This window comes from Lissotriton helveticus, chromosome 8 (assembly GCF_964261635.1).
Source record: "Lissotriton helveticus chromosome 8, aLisHel1.1, whole genome shotgun sequence".
Classification (NCBI taxonomy): Eukaryota; Metazoa; Chordata; class Amphibia; order Caudata; family Salamandridae; genus Lissotriton; species Lissotriton helveticus.
Window position 1 is genome coordinate 22965603 of NC_136069.1, and position 26173 is coordinate 22991775.

Sequence of the window (26173 nt, forward strand, 5' to 3'; positions counted from 1 at the left end):
TGCTATTTCTTGGGAGTCCACTGTGCCTACTACTTATTATTGGCCACATGATTGTGGTTTTACCAGGTCGATGGATACAACTCGGTTCTCCTTTTTACCAGCAAGGTGCGGTAGTACAACTGATCTTGTTCCGCTGACAGCTAAGACAGGTACTGCTTTTCTGTAAGAAGGCCCAAATTCCTTCTTCACCGTGATATTCTCTCTGACCAGATCCCGAATCTTTGGAATCCAGACAGGTCTTGCTGGGACAGGTGGTTTTTCTTCCGTGGCTGTCGGCTGTTTCTTTAACTTTATGTTACTCAGGCATTTTCTTGTTTCATTTAAGTCCTGTAAAACAGCCAAACGGTCTTTGATATCAAAGTATCTTTCTTCTACCACTGAAGTGTGACAATAAAGATCCTGAATGTGCATTCTAGTACCGAACAATAGTTCGTATGGAGTGAGACCTTTTAGAGAATTTCTTGGCAGATTATTAAGACTACGTTGGACACTTGTTAAATGTTGGACCCACCCATCACCCGAACCTAATACCCTCGCCGTTATAGATTGCTTTATGTCCCGGTTTTTTCTTTCCACTACCGCATTTCCCTCAGGATGGAATGGAGAAGAGTACCGCAATGCTATGCCCATGCTGGCCATGGCCTCCTTGTAAGCCCGAGAGCTAAACGCAGGACCCTGGTCAGAATGTAGCATGCCAATTGCGTATATGCCGCTAAAGACTCGCAAATCTTTGTATAACAGTTCTGGCGTCAGCCGAGTGCTGGTGTCTACATTTTAAGTGAATCTAGTCTTAAATATTATGGGGACGCATTTCTCCTGCTGGATTTCTGCGTATGCTTTCTATTAAAAGGGTCCTGGCAATACTCCGGTCGGTTTACGACTGCGATCTCTGTTGCAGTCTGGACAGCTCTTCGCAAATTTGTAATGTTGCAGGCTCATCCCTGGCCACCAGTATTCTGATTGTAATTCTTTAGGAGATTTCAAGATCTCTTGGTGCCTAAGACCTAATCCCATGTGTGCCGCTTCAATCAAGAAGACTCTCCTGTTCGTGTTTGGAATTACTCTATCCCCCACTCCAGGGATTTGATCAAAAGGAACGGAGTTTGCATCAATTATGTATGTATTAGTGAGTGGATAGTTCAGAGGTAATGCTGCATAGTCGCCTTTTAAAGACGCTTTTACCGCCAGCATGGTTTCTCCGTCTATGTGTTTTTTAAAACGCTTTTTTGTGGCTACGGAAGCCGGTTAAGCTGCTTCCGCTGTGGCTCTGTTAGCCAATGAATTCCCTGCAACGTGAACGCCATCACGTTGATGACTCAGTGTATGTATCACATGAGTCTTTCGTAGTTCTTTCTGCAAAAGAACTACTTGTTCCCAAAGCTTTTTATGCTTTATTGTTGCACCTGTGTCATCTTTGTAATCGTTTTGAACCCAGTTCTGCAAGTCATTATTGTAAGACTTGATGCAGAAATGCGAATCGCACACTATTAGTGTTGGGAATTCACGATCCGCATTTTCAAGCGCCATCTTTAAAGGTCTTATTTCAGCTCGCTGAGCTGAACAGTTTCTGAGTGATTTAGTTTTGGTGACTATTGGTCTGAATTTACCAAAGCGCCAGCGACCTTTAACAATCGCACACGCTGCGTTGTAGGATTTTTTCTCTACATCGTAATGTTGTGCAAATCTGTCCATGTAGATTACACATGTGTACTGTTTGAGAGGCAGAATTTCGATTGGCAGAGGATATTCTTCTTCATATTCTAGATTTTCTAGTTTTTTCATTTTCGGGTCAAAATAGTATTTCACGTCTTCTGTAGCAAGAGAATTTTCCCATTGTATCCATTTTGGATCTAATGCCACAGCAGTCAAATTGCATGGGCTTGTTAATGCCTCAAGGGCTGATTCTGCTGTTAAAACAGTTATCCTTCTGCCTTGGGCTTGGGCTCTTTCTTTTGCTACAGCAGTTTGAACCACTATTAGAATCTTTTCAGTAGAACTGAATTTCATTTCAGCTTGTGTGTACAAGTGTGATTTGTAAGCTATTGGTACTGTTTCTCCCTCATTAGAGGTCAGGTACGTGAATACGCATCTTCCTGGGATGACTCGGATTACAAGGTTGGTTACGTTTTCGCGAGTTTGCAATTTTGTTTTAGCTAACATGTCTGTTTGCAATGATCTTAAAATTTCTGTGTGTTTCTGAGTCCAATTAATTGGTTTGAAATCAGGTTTTATTAATTCATAGAGAGGTTTAACCCTCTCTGCATAATTTAGAATGTATGTTCTTCCTAAATTCAGGAATCCTAGTATTGATTGTAAATTCTTCAGCGTTTTTGGTGCTTGGCGTACAGCACACTTCTCTAAGAAGTTGTCTGCTAGGCTTTTGCCTTCACTTGATAATTCATATCCTAAAAACAGGACAGTTAGATGGGCAATTCGTGACTTTTTAAAGTTGAATTTGTAACCCTCAGCTGCAAACCCAAGTATTATGGTGTTCACTCTTTTCAAGTGAGTCTCCAGGTCATCATCTGTGAGATAGATGTCATCGACATAAGATAAAGCCTCATCATCATATATTTGTAGTAACTCTGTTACCCTTGCTGAGAATAATCCTGGGCTATTCTTGAATCCCTGTGGGAGTCGACAGAAGTGTTTTTGCGACCCCATTATTGAGAAAGCGGTCAAATACCTGATTTCAGGTGCAATGTTTTGAAAAAAGAATCCTTTAGAGATGTCTAATGTCGTTTTATATTTTTTGCGCACGATGTTATTCATTAGTGCTGCACTGTGTGAGTTTTGTACTGCAAATGTTTTGCAACAGGAGTTTAGGTGTCTGTAGTCCAAAACTAGATGATATGAATCGTCTGGCTTGGAGACAGGAAACAAAGGATTGTTCATTTGTGAGGTGCATGTTTCAATCACCCCCTGATATTCAAGTTGATCTAAGATCTCCCTGACTTGCTTTTTAGCTTCTTGTTTAACTGGGTACTGCCTTTGTGCAGTGGGTTGACTTTTTAACTGGATTTTGTGAGGAGGAGAATCCTCATCCCATCCTACATGATTTTTATATAATGCAGGAGCTTGGGCTACTGCCCATTTTCTTGCATTTATTGATTTTTTAATGAATTGAAATATGATTTGAGAAGGCAGGCATAATCATTTCTTCGCCATGAGGGCACTCCCTGACAAACTCTGGTGGCCAGTCTTTCTCAGCTAGAAGGATGTCATAGCCTTTAGAAAGGTTATCCCAAAAGAGACCCCTTACTTTCCTAGTCTTGTCCCCCTCTATACGCAATGTTATTTCGTATAATTTATGGGGTTTGCTAACTCTGGTATCTGCAGTTTCCACTTGAATGTATTCATTCGTGTCCACTGTCTCCAGAAGATTCATCACTATCTTGCGAGCTATGGCCACTTCTGCTGCGCTGTCTAGCTTTGTCTGGGCCCACTCTCCGTTTTTCAGTTGTGTCCTCAGAATCCTCGGCATGTTTAATTCTAATGCTGGCTACCTTCTTTCTTGGAAATTGTAATTTTTTACTTTGATGAGCAGGTTCCTTGTCTTTGGACTTGACGTGCTCTTCCTTGTGTTCTGACCGTCCTCTTCTTTCTGATTTCTGTGAGGAAGTCTGAAAAGATCGAGAGGGACGTGTATCAATATCTTGATATCTATCAGGTTTTTTCAAATTATCCCTATTTCTAAGGTTGTATCTTTTCTCAGAAGGCTCCCTTTGGGGAGACTTGTTTCCTCGGTCTGGAGATCTTTCTCTCTGTTGAGGAGACCTGCCTCTGGACTGGAATCGTTTTTCTCTGGGAGTGGATTGTTTATTACCATCCCAACTCTTTTTTGGAGTATTTAGATTATTTTTAATAAAGGTTTTTTCAGGTTTTTCATTTAGTTGGGGTTTTACTGGTTTCCCACCCAAACTATCTCTACCTAGTTCTTCATAGGATTTTTCTATGATTCTGGCAAGTTCAAATGGTTGTTCTGCTATGCAGCGATTACAGGTCGTGCAGAATTCCGCGGCGCGTGCCACTTTTGGCCTTCGCAGGCGAGCCAGAGTGTCCGGCCTTTTACAGTCACTCCATTGGCTGCCTATCCGGAAGCGGATAGCTTTCAAGGCACTGACCCTGGCCCATAAAGCGCTCTTCGGTCTGGGAGCTAAATATCTCCAACGCAGGCTTGTTTTTTATCGCCCTACCAGAGCATTGCGCTCTGATTCTTTGTCTCTTGCGGTGGTTCCCCGAGTTAGGAAGGCCCGGATTGGGGGGCGCTCTTTTAGTTTGAGGGCGCCCCAGCTTTGGAACACTCTGCCATTGGCCTTACGCTGTACCTCGAATCTGCTGTCTTTTAGGAAAGGCCTAAAAACTTGGCTTTTTACCCTCTAGTTGTGTTGTCCTGTTGTTTCTGAATGTTTTTATCTGTTATGTTTTTTATGAGCTGCCACTATAAGTAGCCGTGCGCTATAGAAAACAAAGTTAACATAACATAACATAACATAACATAAGATCTGTTTCTTTCAATTTCTGGCGGATCACCACAGATGCTGCTTCTCCTTTTATGTTGGCTAATAATATAGCCGAGACCTGCTTGAAGTCTTTCAGTAATTTCATACCCAGAGTTAAAGCAGGTTCTGGAACGTATTCATTTTGAATGTGTCTTAGTACATCTGGTATTATCGCCATAGACGGAACACCATGTGTTTTTGTGTATATTGAAGCAAAGACTGTGCCCCAAGTGTCACAGTCTTCCACATGCGATCCCCATTGGAAGACAGATAGTCAGAATTCTGTGTTTTTCATGAGCTGTAGTATTAGGAAATACTGCCTCTATTTGAGTGATTTTTTTGTGCTAACCAGAATGGAATTTGTTCCCGTTTTGAGGGTATTTTACCAAGACATGATTGTATGTTCTGTGGTGTAATTTTGTTTGTGTTCCCCTGATGAGGGGTCAGCTGTGGAATGTTAATCGCTGGTTGAACTGTTGAAGTCCGCATTACATATTGGACCAATTGTCTATGTATTTTAATTAATAGTTTTAGCTGAGCTAAAAGTTCCCGGTCTGACATTTTTTCAATGTCTGGATGTGGTGTGTAGCTGGCTAGAACCGGCCACGTGGCTCCTGGTCTACCTAGTGGACCGAGCCTGGTGATGTGATTTTGATGTTTTAGGGCCCCTTTAAACCAGAGCAGGTGCTCTTGGTAATTTAGTGGGATTTCAACGTCCTCGAAAGGAGTGTATTCATCCGGAGGTTCCACTATTTTGTAATAGCAGAATTCTTTTGTTACAGCGTTTGCTGCTGGAAAGTGTATCCATGAATAGAATACCTCTGTCTGCCAATATTCATGGGCATCTACCACGAATATGACTGTACCACCTCGTGATGTCAGTCCATTTTCTATAAGTTTAATAGTTATAGTTCTTCTTACATTTGCCGGGATGATTATTGCATCCGGGTAATTTTCTTGGAGACTTGTGTCATCCGCTAGGAGTTGAGCTGCTATTCTAGCTGCCTCCCTTCCGTCTTCACTTTCCCCCATTTTACTGAAAGAAGTTTTGTTGCAGATCAAGTTTCAAGGAAACAAAGATTAGGTGCACAATATTTTGGAACACTGTATCCTTCAACGTTGACTAAACCAAAAACTATACATAGGAATCTCTTCCTACTAAGTTCCGGCGGATTTTAACCTTTTACCCACTCCAGACGTCTTTTGGAGTTTTTACGGGAAAAGGGTTCTGTGTGAAAAAGCACGACTGAGTTACTCTAGTGTCTTGCGTTAGATTATCGCCTTACCAAACGTTGGGCGCCATGTAGTGTAGTTCCTATATTCCCAATAGGCTCTGAGCATTGGAATAATATAAACAGCAGTGTAGACGTGGGACTGAGGTCGACTAGGTCTCTACTGACTATATTAGACTTAATTAGTTTTGCCAGCTAGCTCAGAGGTCACTAGAAACTTTCTTGAATGTTCAGGAAAGAGTTAACTCTCTGGACTTAGACAAGAAGGGATTAGCTTCTGACAACCATATAACATGACAACTTTGCTCCCTCAGAATAAGAGTGTATCTCTAGAGTCGTGTGAAAACAATAGACAGCTATTTCACTCAGTCAATCGTGCATACTTAGTTTCACCAGAGTGCAGAGAAATAGAGAGACGGGCGTTTTCAATAAAAGGTGTTATTTATTGAGCAGTCTTCTTTCTCATGCAAGAGAAATTAATTGCCACAATTGCAATACTTAACATGAAGTAAAGTGTGTACAGTAAAAGTAGTATTATGAAATAATACTGTAAAAGCATTGATATGGTTTCTTAGCCATATGATACTTTAAAATGGATAAAATATATACATACATAAAAACATTGACTAACGTACTCAACTGGTGCTTCTAAATACGCCTACCCCGGTGTACCTGACCTAAGCCTAATACGTGGGAAGGAGTAAGTAAGTAGCAGTTTAAGTTAAGTTGGTTTTGCCAAGAATCTGAATCAAGAATTCTCTTAAGGGTTTAGTCAATCCGTACCTTGGTAATAGAATGTGGGAGGTCTTGTATCTCTCTCTTCAGGATTCGATCTCCCAGCGACCCGCAAGGGTTGCTGGAAACACCGGAGCTGGATTTTCTCGGCTGGAGAAAAAGACAGCATCTTTCTCAGTGCGTCAAAAGGGAGGGGCGGCTTCCGTGGGCTCTCGCATCAGCTGGGCTCTCGGGCAAGTAGATAGCCGCTCTGCTCCAAACCACTGTGTGTTTGCTTAAGGCAGCGTTGGTATATTTATACCTGAAAGTTGCCGGGTTTGACGTAAGGTTGGACATAAGACGTCACTAAGAACTAACAGTTCTTTCTGGACTCCAGGAGTTCTTGTTCAAATCAAAACAAAAGCAGGGGGATTTCCCGGGCTGCTAGAGGCTTGGTTTGTTTAAAGAACGCGTTGTACTTTCTAGGAGTCATGGGGAGTAGCATTGCCGTATTTGGACTGCATGGGCTATTACTAAATATGGATATGATTCTTATGCCTTTATAAGGATATTGTTTGTTATAACCATATAAGGGCATAAATCGGGAATATCGAATTCGGGTCCTAGATAGAAATACAACAACATGTCAAGCATGCAGTCCTGGCATGTCTTAAGGGGACCGCTACATGCCTTTTCGTGGGTCCCTGCCCAGTTTAAAAAGAATTTAATACGTGCAGGGTCTAAGTTAGGGGTGAGGTATATCTTGTCTTGGACCATATGTCTAGGTCATTCTGCCTTTAAAATATTTCTTATGTCTCCAGGGGATTTTTTTTCCATCATTTGATGTATTTTGTCACATGGTTCTGGGGCCACCATTGTGAGCTCCTGGAATGTTGGATATTATGGGGGAGAGCATTTCCTCGCCTAAGTGGTTGATAATTATCTCTTTAGAAGAAGAGGAACGTTCATCCTTAGAAAGAGTGAAATCTGGATTGTTCTCATCTGGGTCTAGATCAAAAATGTATTTGTCCATAGACTCAAGCCCTCCTTGTCGTTTTAGGTCAATTACTTGGTGGTCAGGAAGAGCACTTTGGTAATATGTGCCGCTTGGGGCATCCTGGTAGTCTGTACTGTTAAGGACTCCTGATGTCATTGGGGCACGTTGGCCTCTCGTATAATTTGAGACGCTTAGTCCTCCTTTAGACAGTGAAGTGTGTAGACCTCCCAGTAGGTTGAGGTGCTTGGACCTACCTTACCCGATTAAAATCATTGAATAACTGGCCAGCAATACCTTGGCGCAGTTCCTGGAATCTAATTCCAGGCTGGACGACGCTCAGTTCGGTTTCCGACCTGGCCATGGAACTGACACTGCTCTGGTGACCGTGTTGGACGACCTTCGACTGCGGGCAGTCAGGGGACAATCAGGCATTCTTATTTTGCTTGACCTGTCTGCCGCTTTCAATATGGTCAACCACTGCATTTTGCTGACCAGGTTGTAAGAAGTTGGGGTGTCAGGGACGGCCCTAGAGTGGTTTTGCTCTTATCTATCTATCTATCTATCTATCTGACAGATGTCAGGCGGTCTCCCTTCCGCCGTATCAGTCTACATTTCCCAACATCCACCATGGCGTTTCTCAGGGCTCGGCAATAAGCCCTATTCTTTTTAATATCTATATGAGACCCTGGATTGGAATCATAAAGGCGCATGGTGTGAAAGTGGTGAATTATGCCGATGACACCCAATTCCTCTTTTCCATAGAGGGAAGTTAGTCGATTTCTCTGACAACTTTTCATGACTGCATGCAGGACACTGTCCACTGGTTAAGAACTAACTCACTCCAATTTAACTCAGATAAGACTGAAGTCTTATACTGCACTGTGGGGAAGATTCTTTTCCCTTTTCTGTACAATTTCTGGCCCTCTTCTACCACGTCCACTGTGGTTCCGGCTAAAGCACTACGGAACTTGGGAGTGATGTTTGACATGAATTTAACCAAGGAAACGCATGTAAATACGGTGGTGGCGAACAGTTTCTCTTTGATTAGAGCACTAAGGAAGATCCTCCCGCTGCTGCCACAGACGGCCAGATGGTTGGTCGTTGGTAGCATCATTCTCAGTAGACCTGATTACTGTAATGCCCTATTGCAGAGGTCTTCAAACTTTAGGATGCCGAGACCCCCCCCCATTCAACATTTTCAGGCATAAGGACCCTCTCCGGACAAAAATTCTAAACCTGTAGGCAGGGCTACTGGAATTATGAGGCAGGTGAGGACCAAATTACACGACAGGCTTGACCAAATTGTGTGGGAAGAAAATGTAAATAATGTTATGTGATGCCACGTATTTTGGGCTAGCATTGCTACATTATTTTTACACACAGTAACACTAAGAAACAATTTCACCCTATCAGTACCAGTTTATAACAAAAATTCAGCAATTAACGTCAGAAAGATGTCTATTTAACCTTTGTTATGGGCCTTACACTCCACAGGAATACGTGCTGACACATTAGAAGCTCACCTGCCCCTGGCCGGGACCAGCAGGTGTCCCTTACAACCCTGGCGGTCTTGTGCAGAGTTAAGCAGTTTACCTATGCCGCTTTCATCTCACCCCCCTCTCCTCTCCTAATCCCAGATCCCTCTCTCAATTAGCAGTCCACTTCTACCACCCCTTTTTACGATTTCCGAACTATCCCCATTCAACCTCTCACTTCACCTTTAACCACGTTCTGCCATTCTGTCTTTTCACTGCCCTCATCTCTAACAGTCGCTCGCATTTATCGCATGGACACTCTGGCCCCGTCACCACCTGTGTCCCTCAGCACTTCTCATTCACCTCAAGTCTCTCCATTGAAATTTTTGTCTATTTGTATCTTACACCTGTTCAGTCCCCCCATTCACCTTCCACACCTTTGTTCTTCCACACCTTCTTGAACCAACGTCCCTCTCCCCTGTTACCTCAGCACCAGTGCCTAATTTGAGCAGTGGTTTCCAGTGCTTGGCACTGGCACCTAATTGTGCACACTGGCACTATGAGAGTCTGCCTCGTGGTGGCTCTGTGTAATCTATGTAATTTAGAGATTAGTAGAACAGCTATTTATAAATTCAATATTCAATGTGCATTAACAATGATAAACTCCTGACACCCATGCCATTCTTATAGCTTTGGAGGCTTGAAATAGTCTGAATAGTCACACTTGTACAAGGGTTATGGTTCATAGTTTCATAGGTATGGTCATTGGCCGGGCAAGCAAGGCAATCAGTGGGTGGTTAAAGTTGCTGTGGCCTACTGGTGAGGGCCCTTACACATGTTTTATTACAAATTAATCACTGCTCAGCACCCACCTCAGTACTCCCTCTCTTCCCCTATCACTGCTGTCCCGCACCCAGTCCTATGATTAGGGTTTCCAGCTCATTATTTTGATGTCCCAGATGGTTCAAAAATAAGCAGTCACCTAAAACTATATTTTCAGCACTTATCGGTGCATACTCAGAACAGCAAATATAAATAGAAAGCACTTTTAATTGTGTTCCTGGGCTGCCTCAATGATTGATAATTAAAGGGAACAAAGACTGAAATGTCACATAACACATGAATACATCTTTTTTTTATTTAGAAGTCTAGTGTCAAGAGGACGTCTTTGCAGGCTCTTTAAACAACACAGGGCTGGCATTTTCTTTTGGCAACTTTTGGGGATTGGTTGTGACACTATCTCAACCATACCAGGCGCACAGCCAGTGATTAAGTTATTTCCCCCTTTGCAAAAATTCTTCCTTTTCAAACTTGGTGCTTAATTCTCATGTTTATTCTGAGACCTTATTGCACATCAATTGCTTCGAAATTATATGTTAATACATTTACTTGGTTTAAACATACTGTAATTCATTACACATGATGAATATTTTCATGAAAATCTTTTAACCAATTATCATAGTACATTCATGACGATTAATCGACGATTGTTGATGAAGTTGGCCCGATGCATTTCGGGACCAGCGTCCCTTCTTCGGGGGCCTCTGTGAAAGAAATAATATACCTTTTACTATGTGTTTTCTATTTACATTTTTGCCACTACTAAATGTTGAGTACCACGCTCCTCTTTTACCAATGTTTCCTGTATTTCAACACATTGCATCAGACGATGCGGAGAGACATGTATTAAGCTCACGGTGAATTAATTATACGAGATACAAACATTGACAAAATGATGAAATATATCATGCATATTAATTATTTGGTATACTTTGGATATGACAGTGCTTAAAGTATAATCAGTGAAGCTGTTATTCACGTAGTTGATAAGAATCACTCACATGTATGGAACAACCGTCTAGCGTGTACCTCACTATTTATGTGGAAGACGTTCAGCCTTGTCAATACTCTGCAACAAATAAAAAACAATGTCCATAAGGGACTGTGTATTATCACAATCTTAGTTGGTTTAAAGACCGGGTAAAACGGAAAATTACCTGCACTTCAATGTTACACGAGCGAAGTGTCTGAAAAAAATGTAAAGCGGGACTCGTGTTAAAAAACGGTTTGGTAAAAAACGGTAAAGCGCAATATTATCTAGTGCTGACCTAAGCGTGCTTACCCGTCATTGAATTGAACGCTTTCATCAAGAATCAATCCCCAAAAGTTTTGATAGGCTCAGGGTCAGGCAGCCCGGAGTTACCAAGCAGCACGCAAAAGAAGGACAATAACCTTAATGAACATTACAAACTTTAATTAAACATTAGAAAACAGGTGTGCTCAAGACCCACCCTACAATTTCGATTTTCTTTTGGCAAACCTACTTTATATTACTTTTCATTAAATGCATTCTCACACTACCCCCGTAAATGTAAAATGCAAATGTATGGAATAGGCAGAGTGGGTGCCCAGGGGGTACTGGAACTAGAAAAAACCCGAAGCCTGCCTCTCTAACCAGTTTACTAAAGGTATGTAAATATGCTAATGGTCTTTAATGACCTATGAAAAACTCGGGTGTGCCGGAGATAAGACTCCAGACACTGCCCTGCCGAGCCCCCAGCAGCTCCAGCTGCACTCCAGCAGCCCTGGCTGAGACACACGACGGGGGAGGTGTGTGGCTGAAGCTATGGGCCTGGGCAGAAGTGTGAAGGGAATGCGTGACCCCCTTACTATCACTCCACGGCCCCCCTGGGGGTCGCACCCCACAGTTTGAATACCCCTGCCCTATTGTTAGAGGCCCCTAAATATTTGATTGAGCGCCTTCAAGGAGTCCAAACTGTGGCGGCCAAACTGGCACTGATGAAACCACAACCCTCGTCAGGTTCACGGGCTCTTGCAGAGCTTCACTGGCTGCCTATAATGCAAAGAGTCCAGTTTAAGTCTCTGTGTCTGGTCTGTAAGGCCCTTCATGGCCTTGGACCCACACCTCTTCAAGAGACCTTTGCATGGTACACTCCAACAAGGTGTCTCCACTCTGCTACCGCCTGTTTGGTGAAAGTTCCGAAGAGCTAAGTCAGGAGGCAGAGCATTCAGTTTGGCCGCTGCCAAGCTCGGGAACAACCTCCCTCTAGAATTTAGACAGCTACAGGATCTTCTACAGTTCAGGAAGAAGATCAAAACATGGCTGTTTCTGAGAGCCTGATAGGCTGGAACTGCCATGTTAGTCTACGCCTGTCTCTCCTTCCACTGCTTGATGAGAACTCATGTACTATAGCGCCAAGATTGGGTGATAGTGGCGCTCTACAAATATCGTATACAATACAATACAATACAATACAATACAATACAATACAACGTGCTCAGTGGGCTTATTCTATCAATATTATTAGATTTATTTCATCATTTTCCACCACTCTGTGTATATTCGTTATTTTGCCCTCTTTAGGCTTCGGAAGTGATACTCTGAACCTCCGCTATGCATCTTTTGTCTGCCATGACCTGGCTAATAGCCTCGCGCATGCAGGTATGCATTTCATGTTGTATAAACTTCTTTATCTCTCCACTATCAAAACTTGGGGTGGGAGCATCAGGGGCTGGGAAGTCGTCTGATTCAACGTCAGACATGATGTCTAAAGACTGAGGTTATTGAGAGGTTAATTATTGTAATATAACAAGAAGACCCAGAAAAAAGGGGTTAATTAGGCGTTAAAGAAAATAAAATCTCTTTTCTTGCCTGGAGAGAGTATGGAGAGGCACAGCTGAACGTTCACGTCCCAACCGTGGTATTTTTCCAAGACAGGGCTTTGCGAGCGATCAGCTGTGTAACCTAGCAACTGTAACTAGGTAACGCGTTGTTGGTTTCAGTGCGTAGGCCGAAGGGTGTTGAAACCCCCCTTTTTTTTATTTGTTTTGTTTTTATTGTGGGCTTCCGTCTCGACCTCTTTTTTATTTTTTATTTTGTTAATTGAATACCGAAATGAGTTAGAGCCTTCTGTGAATACCAAAATGGTAGTAAGTTTAGGATTTTGTCTTAAGTTAGTTCCGTGAATCGGGCTCACAGTAATTAAACTCGGGCGTTTACATGGGTGAATGTGTGCAGGAGTTACCGCAAGAGACAGTTACCGCGGTTGGACAGAGGAAACACACACAGTTAAAGCATTGGTTTAAATAGGGGGAGGGGGTCGTGTAACAAAGGTCGTTAAGATCACAGTGGAGAGAGCTTTTCTGTCTGGTCGAGGGTGATTAACCAAGATGTCTGTGTCAGGCCGTAGGCTCCGAATATGCTTCTCTTTCTTTACTCTTTATTTTCAGAATCCAATAAAATATAAAACTTTTTAAACACTACATTTCCCATGACCACACATAGTCACATGTCTCAACCATAGAGCCTACAGCCCTTTATAACCTTTGCAGCCAGTAAAGTACATCTCCTCATATTTGCATTGGTATGTACATTAATAGCATTCTTGCTTTCATACCAATGTTTATAGTTCATGCATACAATGTTTTGACGGTGCTTTGCATAGGTATTGCAAGTGGTACTAGTGTGGGGAGGGCGCTTTCGCCATACCGCTATTGCACTTCACTTAACCCAATCCGCAATTTAACTGCAATCCGCTGTAATCAATGTATCCTGCTTGTTGTGGGGGTACCTTTCAGTGCTTTAAGTGGGCCGGATCTCACTGGTGCTGAGCACTGGCAGTTTTTTAAAGGGGGTCTCTATCGGGCTCTGTTTTGTGCCCTGGCACAGGGGTCTGTTTTTTCCGGACTGCAGTGAGAGCAAGCACATCGATGTGCGCTGCTCACACACTTCTTACTAGTGGAGAAGGTATGGCATGACGTCTTGCCAGGTGAGCCTTGTAGGGGAAGGGAAATCCTTTAACCCCTCCCACGCTTGTGACGGAACCGTTCCGTCACGCCCCACGGGTGGGCTGTGCTGGTGACGGAACGGTTCCGTCACAGCCCGCTCGCCGCGCCTGCGCGGCGCGAATTCCGCGCCTGCGCTGAGCGTTCTATTGAGCGGACGGGGCCGTGACGGAACTGTTCCGTCACAAGCACAGCTCACCCGTGGGGCGTGACAGAACGGTTCCGTCACAAGCGCGGGAGCGCCGCGTGCCCCCCCCGCCCCTTAGCACTGCGGCGGAATAGCCGCCGCAGTGAAAGGGTTAAAGAGTCATTTTCTCTCTGGATTTCCCTTCTTTTTTTGAAACTCAGGAGCAGCAACATTGTTGTGGTGTCACCAGGGCTTTAATTGGAAGCTTTTTCAATATTATATACAAACCATAGTTGCTGCTTATTTATCTTATGCAACTAACAACCATTTTACAAAGCCAATAGTCCTGACTTGTTGTAGGTATGTTGTTACTTGTTGTATCATATATCAGGATGCAATGACAGAAACAGCAAAATACAAGTTGGGCGGCACACTATGCGAAGCACAGATTTTTAGCTTACTGTGTTTTTCAGCCATGCCCTTAATTACAATGGCCACCCCCTTTGAGAGACCCCCCAGTTTTTTCATCCCATTTAAAACCCTGGTACGTTCATAGTTATTGTTACCAAAGGTCGAAAAAGTGATATTGACATATGAGATTTTTGGATAATGGTCGGAGTTAAGCAAAGAAATGAGAACAGCCCATGTTAATTGATCATGTATCTTGATCGACTGAAAGCAAGAACACTATAATTGCTGTAATATCCCTGTTTTGGAAAAGTGTTGGTTTTTTTTGGGTCTTGACCTGAGAAAATCTACTATGTGTATATATATATATGTATATAGAGATACCTCTAACCAGTAGTATATGCAGTAGACCTTTGTACTCTCTACCATTCCTATGTGACTCTTAGCGTATATCCACTCGTATCTCTTCCCGGAGTTACTTTACATCTTGTACATTTGCATTTTTTTCTGTTTATATCTTTTATGTAACTCATGTAATCCTAAATCCTTAAGTATCGCAACTGGTTCTATTGTACGGCGCTCTGACACTTTCGGGTAAAGTTCGCGCTATATAAAAACGCATTAAATAAATAAATAAAATGCAAATGTTAATAAAGATATTTACAACAAAAAAAATCCTGCTAGTTGTAAACCGCTCTGATGCCTTGCGGACATGACCGAGCTTTGTAAATGTGCGAATAAATAAATAAATAAAGTGGGATCTCCGTGGATCCGGCCCCCGGTTGCGGTGCCGGTGACCGAGCACGAGCCGGTCCCGGAGGGCGCACAGCTGCCGCGCCCGAGCGCGGTGCTTCAGTCTGCGCATGCGCACGGGAGCAGTGTCTTGTTTCCACATGGGGTGGCCGTCGGGTTCTTCAAGCGCGTCTGGGCATGCGCACAGATACCGTGTTGTTTCCGCGTACGGCTGGACGTCGGGTTCTTCAACTGTGTATGAGCATGCGCGAAGAGGCGCGGTCTGCGCGCGCACGCGCTCTAAGTGTCCCCGTCAGACATGCGGCACGCGGAAAGACCGGAAGTGTCCCTTCCGGGCCGACGCTCCAGGTTGCGCATGCGCGGTGCCGGAGAAGCGTCATCGCAGCTGCCCCGGCCTCCTCGGTGCACGCAGGGCCCGGTTCGAGGGAGGGGGCGGCGGGGAGCGAGGCCGGCTCCTGCTCCTCGGGTCTGTGCTGGAGATCCGGGAGAAGAAGGCACGCTCAGGCCGTCCGTGTACAGTCACAACGCAGACTCCGCATTTCAACCCTCGAAGAGCTCCGCATTTCAACCCGTGAAGAGCTCCGCATTTCAACCCGTGAGGAGCTCCGCATTTCAACCCGTGAAGAGCTCCGCATTTCAACCCTCGAAGAGCTCCGCATTTCAACCCGTGAGGAGCTCCGCATTTTCACCTCGGAGAGCTCCGCATTTTCACATAGGAGAGCTCCTCATTTTCACCTCGGATAGCTCCGCATTTTCGCCTATGGAAGGCTCCGCATTTTAACCCGTGAAGAGCTCCGCATTTTCACCTGGGAAGAAATGTCTCATTGGTAACTGGAAAGGTAAGATTTTGTGCAAGGTCTGTGTACTTTTGTAAAGACAGGAAGTGGAACAAAATGTAGTCTCATGAGGAGGTCTCCAGATTTAAAATTTTAGATATTACACTTTGTCTAGGCATGTTAGATTCCAGCTGCAGACAGGCTGATGGTGCACAGATGGACGGCGGGTATCCTGAGCCATAGCACCAGTCCTGGGCCCGGTCTAGGCACAGCTCTAATCGATTTCTAAAGATGAAGGCCTCCTGCATTAGAGTTGGTTTTTAATTTGCAGTTTATCACTCACACAATGCCAAAACCTGTGGCCCATTCATTCTACACATCAGTTTGTTTACAAAATGTAACTATTGGGGCCAGATCAGCTGCTACTGGGGGTCTGCATGATCTTTATGGCTACCACAACCGTTGACATGTACACCTAGGTATTTGACACTTGATGTTGTTTCCAGTTTGTTGTCGCCCAGGTGTCCTGACTGCCACAGTTACCGTGGAGCCCACGGAGGGGTAAGATGACAAGGGTCCCAGGACGAAAGCCACAACAGTCAGTTCAATTTTACCTGGCCTGAGAGTCCTGGGTCCAAAGTTGTCCTGGCTGTCCTTGTTGCTGAAGCTGGGCCACAGGAGAGCTGGGTTTACCGCCTAGGCAGTGCTGGGGAGATAATGCATGTTATGTTATGTTATCAATTGTTTTATAACGCGCTCTATTACTCACGAGTATCCTGGCGCGGATACTCGTGAGTAAAGGTTGACAGTGTGGCCACTGATGTCGATTGAAAGTGTTTATTTAATTTAATTTTTTATTTATAAAGTTTTATATAGCGCAAACAAGATCCTGAAGGATAGCCGAGCGCTTTACAATATGAATGGGAGGAATAACATAAATGCAGTATCAACATCGGAGCAGGCGAGTGTATCCCTCTTAGGGTTAGAATTTGTTCATAAGGAATTGTTTAGCTTCCAATTTGAAAGCCTTCGTTGAAGAGATTCTGCGTACTTCCGGTGGAAGAGAGTTCCAAATCTTTGGGGCAGCTCTGGAGAAGGCTCGTGACAATTTCTATTTTTGTTCAGGATAAGTGGTTACAGTAGGAAGGTAGTGGCACTTCTTGAGAATCTAGAACCACAGGATAGTTCAAGTTTGTGCGCAAGGAACCTGGGAGTATTCAAGTGAAGGGATTTGTGAGCCAGAACAGCAATCTTTAACTGAATTTGTGCTTCGTAGGGTAGGCAATTGAGAGATTTTAGGACTGGGGATATATGATCATATCGTTTGGTGCCTGTGACCAGTCTAGCCGCTGCGTTCAGAGTTGAACTTAGTGGAGCCAGTGCGTATTTGGGAAGGCCACAGAGGGTAGCGCTGCCGTAGTCAGGCCTCGGCAAGACAAGTGCTTGGACTACCTGCTTGAAATCCTTTAGTGGAAGGAAAGGTTTTATATTTCTGAGTGGCCTCAACAAATGGTTTGCTCCTTTACATACATTGCTGATATGATTTTTCATATTCAAATGCTTGTCCATGGTGACTCTGAGGGATTTGCCTGAGTCTATGATAAGAGGAGTGCAATTGAAAGCAGTGAGGTGACTCAGCCATAGGTCTATCTTGGGGATGTGGTTTGGGGGGGGGAGATGAGCAGGAATTCTGTTTTTTAAGTGTTAACCCCTTCGACGCGTGTGACAAGGTCAGCTCGTCACGGGCGTTACCTGTGCTGCGAGTGTGACGAGCTGACCTTGTCACGTAACGAGGGTTTTTGCGAATCGCAGCACGCAGCGGGAAAACCCGCTAGCGTGCATGCGGTTAAGCAGGAAATGGTTCTCCGTTAACCAGTTTTGAGTAGCCGTTAGAGTAGTGTTGAGGGAGATGATGTTATCCAAGGATGAGATTTTCAAATAGAGTTGCGTGTCGTCCGCATACATGTGGAAGAGAATGTTCATGGAGTTTAATTAGTTAGCGAGAGTTTCCAGGAAAAGGTTGGATAGGATGGGAGATAGGGAGGACCCTTGAGGGACCCCCGTGAGTACAGGAGAGGGCTGGGAGAGGGATTGGTTTTCCTTGACTCTTTGTGATCTGTGATGAAGGAAAGACGAGAACCATTGTAACACCAGATCAGCAAAACCCATTCTATTTTGCAGGATGGATAGAAGGTTGTCATGATTAACCGTATCGAAAGCGGAGGAAAGATCAAGGAGAATCAAGAGGCAGGATTCGTTTTTATCAAGCATTTTTAAAATGTCATCCCTAATGTGGGTGAGAGCCGATTCAGTGCTGTGTCCCTTCCTGAAACCAGATTGATGTTGGGCTAGAAGTTGATAGTTCTCTATGTGAGCACAAAGTTGGGAATAAACACATTTTTTTCTAGAAGTTTCGCTAGGGTTGGGATGTTGGAAATGTGGCGGAAATGATCTCGATCAGATTTGTCAGTGTTAGTTTTGTTTTAGAATAGGTGAAACCTGAGCTGCTTTTAGGCAACTGGGGATCGTGCCTTGTGAAAGAGCAGCGTTTACTATCCTTGTCCAGGTTGGGATGAGTGCATTCTTGATTTCTTTGAAGATAGCCGGGGGCAGCAGGTCACTGAAGTGGTTGGAGGGCTTGATATTCTGAAGAATCTTGTGGATGCCCTTTCACTAAAAGGGGTAAAGGTACCCCACGACGCATTGTTCTTGGTGGTCAGTTTGTCCTTATCAAAGGGGTCAAGGGGGGAGGCGGCATCTGAGGGAGGCAATAGAGCCCTCTTAGTGGCGAGATCAGCAGAGAGGAGTCTTGATTTCTCCTAGAAGAAATCGGCAAGATCATTGCATGAAGGTGGGCAGCCGTCAAGTTCAAAGTGGTTTGGACCAACGACTGATTGCTGTTTGACCGATTCGAACAGTTTCTTGCGGCGGTTTGCCGCTTGCTCTAGTTGGTGTCTGAAGTAGTCAGCCTTGGCACTCCTGATTTGTTTATTGTAGAGGCTCCTGATATCTCTAAGGAGTTTTAGTTGGTCTGAGGAAGGATTGGATCGCCAGGACTGTTCAGCTGCCCTGAGTTTGCATCGTTTAGTTGAGGCATTTGTGTGTTTGAGTGGCGCAATGTCATCCATGATGTTGGAAATTGTCGAATTGTAGGCGTCGGTGAGTGATTGCACCTCGACCAAATCAGCTTGGGCGGAGAGGACATTGGGCAGCTAGATCGTCAGAATTAATTGATCTGAGGTCCCTTTTCCAGATCTTTGATTTCAAAGGTTGAGTCTTCCTCATCAATACCTCCCTGTTAATGTAAAAGAGGATGCTATGATGGTCGGACCAGTCACAGGGGGTAATGGAATCCAGGGTGATGGTCTGCTCTTTAGAGACAATGAGGTCTTGACTTTCTCCTTTAGTGTGAGTTGGTTGATCGCAGTGCTGAGTCCGATTTTGATCAATTAAGAATTATTTCAAGCAGGATACAGCGGAGTCATTGGGGTTAGACCAGTGAAGGTTGAAATCACCAAGGAAGATTTGGGCCACTGCTGAGTCGACATTACTAGTGATGATTTCCATTAGACGCTCAATGAAGGGGAGATTGTCACCCAGAGGGTGGTAAAAGGTATGAAGTTAGCAAACTGGTAGGTTCATACTAGAGATACTGAGACACAGGTATACACTAGAGGAAAGCGCAGAGGACTGCAAGAGAGAAATCGAGAGTGTGTTCCTGTGGATACAAGCTAGGCCACCGCCCAACTTCAGAACTCTGTCTAGCCTAATTATGTAATGAGTGGGGGGGTACTAGGAGGTCTAAGATAGGGGTGGAAGCGGGTTTTAACCAAGTTCCGGTGAGGATGATAATGTCTAACTCATTGTATTGGATGAGGTCGAAGATATCGGAGGCGTGTTTACTGGCTGATCTACAATTAAGTAGTACAAATTTAAGTCTGTTGGACTTGGCCCTTTTCACTGACATTTTTTGCTTTTTGCTTCCCCTAATTCTGGAAGTCCCCCCCTTGTAATGTAGTTGTATAGGCCCTGTGAGGTTGTAATGCCCTGGGTAATGTTAAAACCCATGCTAGGTGCAGGTGCCCTCTACCCTCAACATGGCTGCCATAGGCCCCTGTTACTGCAGCGTGGTCTTATTAAGGCACATTCTAGTTGCCAGGAGCTGGCAGGGACTCCAAACATTGTTGCCATTCCAGCCTGCTTTGCCTGCCCACAGTTAGAGTAGGGAAGCTCCTGGCACCTTCTAGAATAGGGGTGGAGCTTAGTTTTGCCGCCTTAGAGGGTGGTCACCTGACCTGGGCCTATATAAGCAAGGGAGGGAAAACTTTCCAGTCAGTTGGGGCATCACTGACCTGGGGGACCCACGCAGGAGATTTAGGCGGTAGGGCCTAGTCAGGGACTTATGCCACTGAGAGTGACTTGCGGCCTCTTAAGTTGAGTGAGGTGCCCTGAACTAACCCACTGATCTGGCCCGGCGAGAGGGGAACCCAGGGACCACCTACAGCAGGGGTACTCATAGTACGGCCCGCGTGCCAGTGGCGGCCCGGCAAGCCTTCCCTGGCAGCCCGCGGACCTTCCAGACATCGTACCCGAGTTTTTTTTAGTTTTTTTTAAGAGTGTCTGCAAACAGAGCGCGACTCAGACTCTGCTGCTCTGTGGGGGCCGGGCGATACTCACTATAGTCAGAGTGGAGCTGCAGGGGCGCTGAGAGGTGAACAAAACCTCATTAACAGGCCAATGGTCGTTTAAAAACCTGTGAAGTGCTTGGGTGTGGCTGTGTGTGGAGATTGTGTGTGCGTGCCCAGTAAAGAAAAGTTCTCAAATCGCTGAGCTTCTTCGCAGGCGGGCAGCAACACTTTGAAGCTGAACAGCATAGGAGACACGCCGTTTCAAAGACTGTTTTTAGGACTAAACAAAGCGAGGCTTTTTCATTTGCGTCCGCTTGGATAGTTGGGGCCTTATTTATGAAGGCCTTGCGCCGCCGGTGCGTCACTTTTAAAATGGGAAAAATTGACGCACCGGTGGCGCAAGGTCTTCATAAATAAGGCCCTTGTTGGTGTTTACTTTGCAAGCGCCGGAACGCCTCAGCGACTACCTTATATAGGGCCGGGCAGTGCCTGGGGTTTGGGACGCTGTGAGACCGAGGAAGAGAGGGAGTGAGAAAGTCAGAGTGAATGAGACAGAGGGAGAGGTAGAGGGAGAGGGAGAGGTAGAGGGAGAGGGAGAGGGAGAGGGAGAGGGAGATATAGATATAGATATAGATGTGTGTGTGTGTATGCCGGGTCTGGTGGCTCAGTGGACGAAGGCGTCCACTGCAGGGACCTGTGATCAACCTCATGGTCACAGGTTTTCTTTGCTCTAGCCCCGCCCCCTTCCCCACTGACCCCGCCCCCACCGGTGTGGCCCTCGGACACAAACCACACTGTAAATTTGGCCCCCGAGAGAAAGTTTGTGAGTACCCATGATCTACAGTGACCTGCTGAGGAAGCCTGCCTGCAGTCCCCAACTCAACCCCGTTCAAGAAACAAGAAACACGAAATTGCTATTTACAAGGGCGCCAAATCCATCAAGCGCCAAGAAGAAGAAGTCTAACTGCTACAGGACTACTGGGGATTCACCAGGCATCGGACTGTGCTGCATCTGCCCCCCCCACTGACATCATCTGGGCCCCTGGGCTGTCCTGCCTAGCTCCCCTTGACTAAACTACCTGTCCTGCATAAACTGCTTAAACTGCCTGTTGGCTAAGCGCTCTCTTTCCTTAGCGCTAGCCCCCTGAACTGCCTAATTTTACCTCAGCTTGCTGAACTGGACAAAGCGCTGGGCCCCAAAAGCTATCCCTCTGATCACTTGCTTGCGCTGTGGCCTGAAGCGCTGTTGCTAAAATTGCCGTGAGCGCTGTGCCCCAAAAGCGCCGGCCGACTTACCGCTGTTTCGCGGGAGCCTCGGCGCCGTCTTGTGCCCCCCTCGGTGACCCTCGATGCCAGGAGAGGGCCGCCGCCGCTTCACTGAGGGACGAGATCACCGCCGCAGCCCGGGGGCTCTCAAGGCCTTGTGCCGCCGTTGCGGCCCGGCGCTCTCTCCGTGGCGCCGGTGCCGCTCTTATGACCCCCCCCCACCCCACGGCGGCCCCGGTGTGAGGAGAGGGCCGCGGGAGTACGAAGTGGGCCGCAGTAGGCCCTACGAGGCCTGAAGCCGACGAAACCGTCCCGCCGGCCTCACATGACAGGGGCGCGTCAAGCCACGCCCCCGCCGCGCACTGATTGGCCGCGTGGCTGAGCCCCCTCCTAAGCCACATCGTGATTGGTTCCGGGGCCGTGGAGGCTGTGGAAGGCCCGGCAACAGTTTGTCGTCATCGGGGAGGGCTCCGAGGGAGAGTCCGAGCCCCCCAACCTGCCAGTGCAGGCCCCGGAGGACCGGGGCAACGTCTGGGCTGAAGGGAGGCCCCGAGGAAAGCGCCGGAGTAGCGCGGGCCTCCCCTGACCAGCCCATCACCCCGCTAGCACCAGAAACTCCACGCAAGGGCTCCTGTGTGAGCCGAAGATTTCAGGTAAAGCCCGGTGGGGAGGGCGGAGAGCCGGCACAGAAGCGGGACCTCCTAGGAGCGAGGAGTCGTCCCTGGAGCCGCCCCTCCCCCGGGGAACACTGCTGAAGGGCCCCGTTGGCCCGAATTATTCACAGAAGGCCCCTCAGAACTGGGCAGTAGCCCTTATTGACTTGGTCAGAACCCCCAAGTTCATCATTTAGTGACTGGGCCCAAGTGGCCCCCATTAGCCCCACAAGAGGAGTTGTTTAGGCTCAATGAAATGATTTACCTTTGATGGAAGGTGTTACTCCGACGTAGGGAAGTGTTTTGCGTCTGCTAAGGAAAAGTTTCAGATGCATGAGCCACGTTTAAATGTTTAATGAAATGCTCATTTTCAGCCTGATGCAGGGCTCATTGGGGCCTTATGAAATCTTTGGTGCTGAGTAATGGAATGGTGGTAATTTCCTAATGAAAGGCTGATTGCTGAAACGTTTTACTCTCACCTGCTGACAGGGTTATTCCTGATTAGGAAATGTTTGGGTTTTGCCTAATGTGTAAACTTACCTGATGCCTAGGTTATTCGTTGCTGCATGAAGTCCCTCTGCCTAGTGCAACGTCGAATGAATGTTTTTATGCACTAGCCAAGTTTTATATGTTTAAAGAAATGCATATTTTCACCTAATGCTTGGTTCTCTTTGCCTAAAGGAATGTTTAGTCCTGATCCAGGAAATGTTTATACCTACTGAAAGGTTTCACCTCTGCTAATTATCTGTTCTACATTTAATGAAAGGTTATTCCTACCTAATGACCTGGCTCTATGACATGGTTGTTTCTTCTGGCCCTATGCCATGATGATGGTGGCCTGTGGACAGGTTTATTCTGCAGGAAAGGTTTATTCTTGCCTAACGAAGCGTTACACCTCCCAGGAAATGTCTTACTCCTGTCTAGGGTAGGGGAACCCGAATGCCTACAGTGATCTAAGGAAATGTTTCATTCCTGATAACTGGACGGATAATTGAATGTCTTTGTATTGAATTCCTTGCAGGGGCGGGCTTCATGAAATGTTTATCCTATCCAAGGAACAGTTGCCCAGGCGCCTACAGGTGCTATACTGCAGGGGTTGTTTATTAATGAAATAGTTTACCCATGCTGGAGGCAATGTGTCAATTTACCTGATGACACACTGGTTTATACCTACTGAAATGTTTAATGCTGATTGAGGAGACGTTTATTCTTGATTAAGAAACTGTGGTACCTATGCCTAGGAGGTGGTTCTTCCTAACTGTTAAATGTTTACTCCTGATACAGGGAAAGAGTTATTCTAGCCTAAGGCAGCAGCTAAGGAAATGTTCTACATTTAATGAAATGTTTTATCCTCATTTAATGCCCTGCTTCTTCCTGCTAAAGAGTTATATGTAATGTTCACCCTTGCTTGGTGAGACGTTAATTGCGTTACCTACTGAACAGGTTACTTACCTGAAGACCTGTGGACACTTGCTACAGGATTTGCCCATCCTGCCTGATGAGCTGGTTGTCCATGCTAATCCTTTCATGAAATGTTCATTGTTAACTAATGAAATGCTAATTCTCTAATGGAATGTTATTGCAACATGTTAAATTGGATATTGAACTGCCCCCTTTTCTCCCCTCCTATGAAATGCTTTGATGAGTAATTGATACTGTGATTTTCCACTCCTGAACCTTAATCGTACATAAAAGTTATTTGATTTTTAATCAAACACACTGGAGTGGCGTCAGTCATTGCGTGCCTTTTATTGTCTCGGTGGGTGGGTGCTGTGTAGTCACTTAACACCTAAGCTTTCGGCTGCCTACCTGCTCGTGCCAGGCTACCCCCGGGGAACTGGTGACCCCAGTTCCTACAAAGTCGTAGTGGATAAGGGGGGGAAGGGGTCTGGGAGATGTTTACACGGGTGAGGTTGTCTGAGTTGCTGCCTCTAGGATTACGAGGAGGTTCTCTGTTTGGGTTGGAAAGGATGGAATGTATTTGTCTCGGCTGGACCATGGTAGATTTGGAACAAGAGGAAATAGAATTGTGACCGTCCAGGCGATCAGTGGACGCCGGGAGTGTCCCAGATCCTCTGGGGCTGGCGGAGGCATTGGAAAGGGGAAAGGATTTCGAAAAGGCGGGTGCTAGCAGCTGATCCGTGTGGTCGCAATCCCTGGTGGACGATCTAGGCCAATTCAAAGAGGTGAAGAGAGAACTGATCACTGGGGAAAAAATCATTGGAGAGGGATTTCAGGTCGTGTAGCTTAGAAGTGAGAATGAACAACTGATTAGAAATCTCGTTAAGGCGCGCAGCCAGGTCTGAGTGTTGGTCTAGGGGTGGGGGGTGTAATGGAGAAACTATTGGTGATGGGGAGCATCTGTGTAAGTCAGTTGAGGCTTGTGTGTGGGCTCGGTGTCTAGAATGTAGCATAGTCTGTGGCAAGTTTATAGGGATGGGGGAAGGGGCCTCGTCAAGTAATCGAGGAAACTGTATGTCTTGAGGGAACCTCTCAGCTTGAGAGAAACCCTGTGACGGACTGACCGACGGTGATGAGATTGAGCCCATAGATCTGCCAGCCACCTGAGAGGGAGCTCTAGTGGGTTGACATAATTCCACCGGGGACAAGGCGGGGCTAGGATCATCTATAAGAGATGAGGGGTTAGGGGAGAGAGGGGTACTCGCAACTGTTAAGGGGGGGGGAGTACTAGCTAAGCCCAGCGGAGAAGTAGAGGTTGTGTAGGAGTCTGCGAAGTTGCCATACACAGCATAATTAAGAGTGGGGTAAACATTGGCCATCTTTGCTAGGTTACAATTAGAAGCTTGGATTAGGATGATACCATTATTGTTCAGGGTGATAGTAGTGGAGGCTTTGAGGGAGGACGAGGGAGATGTTAGTTTGAGGCCATGTGGGGTTTTCTTGGATCCTGTTATTCGGAGCAAGGAGTAGAGCACTGATCGCCAGCATGCCCGTTTTCTGGTATAGAAGATGAGGTCATTCACCAGGGTACCTTTGTTGGTGCAGAAGTAGGGGTCTGAGAATAGAATATCCGGTCTAGCTTTGAGTATGCGGTGTTTGTATTTTTTTGCCGCATTTTTAGAGAAGTCAGTTGGATAATTGATGATGATAATTAAATGTGTAAATATGATAAGTGTTGTGTGGCTATTTTGTTGAAGCGTCAACTAAGTGGGGTGGTAACCGAACTGGTCACCAACAAGCTTTGATAGTGGTAAGGTCAGCAAGATGATACTTCGATGTCCAGTGAAAACAGTGGCCATATGAAACCCGGGACTACAGGACAGTTTCCTACAATGCACTGGACCACTGACTTTTGGGCGATCCCTTGGAGGGCCCGATGGCCACTGATTCTTTAGTTCCAGGATGTTGTTAGGTCGAGCTTCAGCGCACATGCTCTGTCTGCAAACCCTCTTGTCACCAATAATACCACGTTTCTCCCACCTGCTACTGCGCTTACCTTATTAAGCTTTTGTGTGGGAGAACTCTTTTTGTTTTAATGATTACTTGCCGCTGCTTGTTTTGTTCTAAATTACAAGGCGAATTCTTGTTTGGCAGGTTTACACTCTGGCAATTTGTACAGCATGCACATAGCAATGCAGAACTACTCCTTTAACAATAGCGGACGTGTCAATTTTGTTGTGCGCTATAATTGCGATATAAACGTTCCTCGCTCAAGATAAACCAGAAACTGTGTCCTCTGTGTACATTTGTACCCACCTCCTCAGCTCTTACGGTTTTGTGAAAACGTCACTTGCAAAACAAAATGCAACTTAATGACATTACAGTAAAGATATAAACCTCATAACGAGCTCACCATGGAGCCTGTGAACACTATG

General features: G+C 45.7%; 1 protein-coding gene across 46 annotated transcripts in view; it reads left to right on the forward strand.

The window, feature by feature from the left end:
• Positions 1-15323: 15323 nt before the first annotated feature.
• Positions 15324-26173, forward strand: part of LOC144772242 (uncharacterized) — a 507669-nt gene continuing 496819 nt past the window's right edge. For 24 of the 46 annotated variants that reach the window (XM_078656424.1, XM_078656425.1, XM_078656418.1 and 21 more), the window contains exon 1: positions 15324-15853. The gene's annotated coding sequence lies outside the window, so the exon portion shown is untranslated. The remainder of the gene's footprint in view (positions 15854-26173) is intronic. The other 22 variants (XM_078656411.1, XM_078656415.1, XM_078656414.1 and 19 more) reach the window with 1 other exon arrangement.